Below are 6,000 nucleotides of genomic sequence, written 5' to 3'. Positions count from 1 at the left end.
ATTTCACCAAAAAGTCATATTTGTACGTATCCAGGGGATGAAATACCTGGTAACAAACAAAAGCACAGTTTATACTTGACAATGTGTGCAGGTAAACTGTGTTTGATACGTCTTCGGTTGCAGCAATTGTTGATAACTTTCACAACAACATTAAGTTGTTTTTTTTGTTTATTGTCGTTGGAACCATTCATATAAAAACACCTCTAAAAGGTACAGCTTGAAACGTGAAGTTTCCCTCTTTGCTTCCATGCTGACTGAAATCTAACCTTTTGAACTCACGCTTCATTACCTCGGAGGCGCATGAAGGTCGAATCTGTGGAAGTTAAGGCAGGCACTAGTTTGTTCCAGAATCTCTCTCTTTCTCATAAACTTCTCACACAATGCACAAATATTCCCAGAACTGCACAAAAGGTTCAAGTCAGCTGGAGCAGTTTGCCTCAGACACTGTTTTGAGAGGTGGGAGGTGTCGACACGATATTTGATTATGTTTCCTCATGTGTGGATGGCTTCAGTCTCAACTTTTGTTCACTGAAATCTCAAAAAGATATTGTATTCTTTACTTCCAAAACATCTACTGCTCCATTGCTCTTGAGCAAATTAGTTCTATCATGTCTGTGTTATTTTTATACCTGGCTTCTTGACAACATTATATACAAATCTCATATTTCCTTCATATGAAATGGCTTTACAGACTTGGGCTTTTGATTTTTCACACATCATTTCGCAAAAGCACAGCATAAATTTTTACTTATTTCAGCATAAATGTCAATGCTACATGTTTATCTCACTCAAAACTTGAGGAAATAGAGAAACAAAGGGACACGATAATAACATCTACACAATGGCTTGATACTGCATGGTAGCCACCACCACACTTTTAACACACAGCTTTCTCCTCTACTGATCAGTTGCTCTGGGAGTGACTGGCAATTTAGCTTTGGCTAAAAGTTCTCACTTCCCAGTGAAAAAAAAAAGAATACAAAATCAAATTTTACTTTGTCTTCACCTCCATAGGCCTACATAATATTTTTCTTTCTGTTAACAAAATGTATTCTCTTCTCCTTGAGACAGCACTAAAAAGAAGACCCTCTACTACCTATTTTGAAAGTAGGTTCCTAATCTGTAAATGGTTCTTTTCCAAATTCAAAGGTAGTTTGGTGTCAGAGTTGCCAGGACCTTTCTTACAGTGTTTATTCCTATTAAGGTTATCTATTCTTTTTCTTGTCTTCTGCCAAATTTTTCTGGTTCACCACTGACACTGATTCACTTTATCTATGTAGAAATCTCTACCAGTATGGGCAAGGGTGACAAAATCTGGCCTGCAGTAAAGAACAGGTTATGCAGAGGAAAAAAATGTCAGGTGGTTGAACTAACTAGACACTAATGACTGGGTGCCATGAGTACTGACAACTGAACATTCAGGAATGAATTACTTATCTCAGCCTCATGCACAATACTCAGGTACATGTTGTGTAAAATTAGATATTGTATTATCAGTCCAAAGTTTAAGCACTATGTATAATGTCCGTGATAGCTGAACAACCTCTTGACAATTGAGCGTTTATTTGGAAAATGAAAAGCTTGTTAAAAACCTCAGAAAAAATAATGCAAACTTTTTGTTATGCACTTTATAGTCATGATGGTTAACAAATCAATTAACATGTTAATATGTTAGTAATTCCTATCTGAATAGATTTGCCTCAATAATTGTTGCAAGACATCATTCATTTGTATTGCTCCAGAAAACATGCACTGTCTGAATTCTACTTGTGTTCATTAATTCCTTTCCCCCTCACACATAAATATAGTACTTGACATGCTGTCCTTGGTGATGTATAATAGCAATTTGCTTCTGACCTCAAGGTCACTTTCTTTTTTGTCTGTGCTACAAGCTGAGATTTCAGGAAGCCTGTATGAATGCTTATGGTAGAACTGGTGCTCTATAGTAACCCCTGTTGCTATGTGATAAACAGTTAATTACTTCTAAGGCTATCTTGTACTCTAAATATACAGATGTTTAAAAGCATATTTACTGTGTGTCATGGTTTAACCCCAGCCAGCAACTAAGCACCACCCAGCTGCTTGCTCATGCCCTGCCAGTGGAATGGGGGAGAGAATCAGAAGAGTAAAAGTGAGAAAACTCGTGGGTTGAGATAAAGACAGTTCAATAGGTAAAGCAAGGCACGCGCAAGCAAAGCAAACCAAGGAATTCATTCACTGCTTCCCATCGGCAGGCAGGTATTCAGCCATCTCCAGGAAAGCAGGGCTCCATCACGCGTAACGGTTACTTGGGAAGACAAACGCCATCACTCCGAACGTCCCCCCCCTTCCTTCTTCTTCCCCCAGCTTTTTATGCTGAGCATGACATCATATGGTACGGAATAGCCCTCTGGTCAGCTGGGGTCAGCTGTCCCGGCTGTGTCCCCTCCCAGCTTCTTGTGCGCCCCCAGCCTCCTCACTGGTGGGGTGGGGCGAGAAGCAGAAAAGGCCTTGACTCTGTGCAAGCACTACTCAGCAATAACTAAACCATCTCTGTATTATCAACACTGTTTTCAGCACAAATCCAAAACATAGCCCCATACTAGCTACTATGAAGAAAATTAACTCTACCCCAACCAAAACCAGCACAATGTGCTACATGTATGCCAAACTTTATTTCATGGACTGGAAGGAGATATCTACCTATTTCCTTATACACCAAAGCACTTCATACCCAGTTCAGGCTACTGTTTGCAGATTTTAAAAATTTGTAATACTGGTTGCTGCTTACTTCCAAGGCCTGAGTTTTGTAAGTGAGGAGGCTCAGACTAAGACCTGGCTGAGAGAGACTGGCTGGAATGCAACTGAAAACCCTCCACTGGGAAGAGATAACTGTTTATCACAAAAAGAAGTTTACTATAAACATTGTAATTAAAAATAAGGCTATGGTATATAGCATTTAACCCTCATACTCACAATTCACTAAATACTGCAAAACCCCTGCATGAATTTGTAAGCTAGAAAGTTGCAAGGGCGATAGCGAGAAGAAACAAACTCTGTTGTGTGGCCTGGAGTGATGGCTGGCAGCCCTGTCCCAAAGGACATTCCAGATACAAAGAAGGAGGAGGGTAGAGGTGCTTGTTCCCTTCCCGAAGGCTGGTCAATACACGTACTGGTTGCAATTTCCATCTATCCAGAGGAAAAAAAAAACACCAATAAGGCAACTGTCTGGCAGGAAAACTCAAAGAGCTAGGAACAATGGGTTCTGTTATTAATTATTTTATTGTACCAATATAAAAAATAATAAGAAACAGGAGAAGATAATTTTTACTGAGAACCATGCACATTGATGTGTGAATCTGCTCCACTTCATAAGTGATAGAGATGAAATTATAGACAGTAGTTCCAGTAGCTATCAAAGGAAAAAAAAAAGCCAAATGAGAAGGCTATAACAACAGACTTCAAAAACCTCCCACAAAGAAATTTTGATTTTTTGGTTGAGGTCGCTATGCCATGTTAGTTGACTCTGTACTTGCCTTTGGTTTTTGCAGTTACTGCCTGCCATCCATTCCCAACATGTGCGAATGACCCCTCCTTAGCCCTTCTGGGAGTTTTCCAGAAGGGTTTTCAATTAGGATACAGGACTTTGAGCAAAGGGCTCATGGTTTTGTCTTGATTTCAGAAGAGATGTGATGGACCTCTTTGGACATCTGAGCAAGGCTTCCTAAGGATCATCCTCGAACTGCATTGCTGAGGACCCAGAGAAATAGTACCGCAGGCTATTAAGATGCATGAGTTCAGCAGGCATGCATCTAACTTCTGGCTCTGTAGATCTTGAAGTTGTCTTTACAGTTGTTCTGACTAAATCAAATTTGTGTGATTTTAAAGGTTTTAAGCTATGAAACACCTTTTGTCATGTGCATTTCAAGCCTTTGGTGTTTTCAGATATTTTCTAAACTATGTGATCATCTCAAATTTGTGCAATGAGGCTGGAAGCCTGCTAGAGTGGGATTGGGATGGAGACATTTTGTCCCTGATTTTTCTAGTTATATTTTAAAATATGGCAATTATTGTAATTCCAGTATACTGATATTACAGTAGTGTGCAATTGAGATTATAATGCCAGACCTGGATATGCTTCAGTGTGTGAACATGAAGTCTTTTGTGATTGTGGATGTGTTAAACTAGCAGTCTAAAAGACAGTAATTTATGATATTGTTCATTTTCCTGTATTTCTCCAAACCGAAATAAAATCGAGCTTGCTGGAGGAAGCTGCATGGTGCTGCTTTCTCCTCAGTGGTTATGCTAGGCACGGTATAGGTGGAGAATTCTATTTCTAAGGGTGAAGAGCTCAAAAACTGACCCAAAGAAGAAATGGCAGGTCAAAACCACTGCTTGAAGAGCAGACCTTTGTCACTAGAATGAGACTCCACGCTTCTTGCTGTTGCCAGATTTTTTGCATTATTATGGGTATATCCCAGCAGCCTTTCTGTGTGTCCTGCCACTTCTACTCTACCGAGTTCTATGCTTTCTTCATTCTTGGAGGGTTTTACTCTCACTCTTTGCACGTTTCATGGCCTGTTTATGATTGAGCTCTTCCTTGACTCTGTAGGATTAATGTATGACAGAGGGAAGAGGTTACATACCTGCCTGAAATGAAGGTTAAATACTTGAAATGGAAGATCGTGACTGTTAGACTCAAAGAATGGAAGACTTTTCATTCAAGACATTTCATTTCAAGTTTTATAAAATGAGGGTCAAGATGTAATCTGTAGAACTGATGATGCATGTAGCCTCTAGCCTGTTTCTAAGAATGACCATGAGAAGAAAAAAAGTGTCTTCAGGAATTTAAAAGAATGGTAAGCCATATTGATTAAAAACAAATGTAGAAAGAGCAGAAGAGTTAGGGGTAACAGTCTATGTCTGCCTTCCACCCTCATTTTTTTTGATTTACCCCCTCAACAGATTTATATTTTCAGCTTATTTTAGGAATCTCTAAAAAAAGAAGTGCAACAGAAATGAATTAGGTGAAGGTACAGAACACAAAAGAGCAGGGCAGAAACAGGATGGTGGTAAAAAAGAACGTGGTGGGGCTTTTTCAAGCTACTCACTCACTAGCCAGGAGCGCTGATAAGGAAGCTGGAGAAGGGTATTCCCTTCTGCCTTTTTATTCTTGTTCTCCTTCTTTCACTCCTGATTTGTCTCTCTCTTGACATTTAAAATCAAAACTGCCTGGCAAATTCAAGCCAAATTCAAGGATGAATTGCTCTACAAAACAACATGCTCTTTGGCAAAATCAGGTGAAGAGAGAAAGAAAATTTCCCATGCTGTAGCTCTTAACTGTGTTGCAGCAGAGGAACAGGAGACTATACGTAATTGGTTGTGTATAATTTATATAGGATGTGAATCTGTATTGCATACAACCATAGGAGCAGACACCATAATTGAAACAAATATGTTTTGATCATTTTGTGTACTCTTAGGCAGGTATAGATAATATTTAGATGTGAAAGAGAATAAGCAGGTATAGATAATATTTAAATGCGAAAGAGAAGGAACTATGCTTGTTTTCAGTCATTGCCTACCATGCAATGGTAGTGGACAAATCCAGTTCTCCCTTTTGTCCCAAGTTTGTTTTCATAAACTGGAATGTGCAATCTAAAGTTGCAATAAGAACAATTACAATCTTGTATTGTTTTTTTATGTTCTCAAGTGCTATGGTCTAATATCTCATTCTACCATCAGTTTTCAGATTAAGGAAGAAGGTGTTTAGAAAAGAGATTTCTCCAGTAGTAATATTCAAGATATCTTTACAGGGAACGTGAGAACTATTTAGAAGGACTGTTATAGCAGAAAAGGGGGGGTAGCATAACAATGTTTCCTCCATTCTTGTTTACATTCTCGGTGTTAAGCTCCTGAGGTGAAGGAAATCAAATCAAGTCTTTTTGAACTAAGCATTATTATTTCTGCCAGAAATGGGAATGGTTTCTCAGCATGGTAAAGGATTTGCTGGTAGCTCTT

The sequence above is a fragment of the Nipponia nippon genome, unplaced genomic scaffold (genome assembly GCF_047370975.1).
Source record: "Nipponia nippon isolate SJK-2023a ecotype South Korea unplaced genomic scaffold, ASM4737097v1 scaffold_2, whole genome shotgun sequence".
NCBI lineage: Eukaryota > Metazoa > Chordata > Aves > Pelecaniformes > Threskiornithidae > Nipponia > Nipponia nippon.
Note: the sequence above shows the minus strand (reverse complement) of the source record.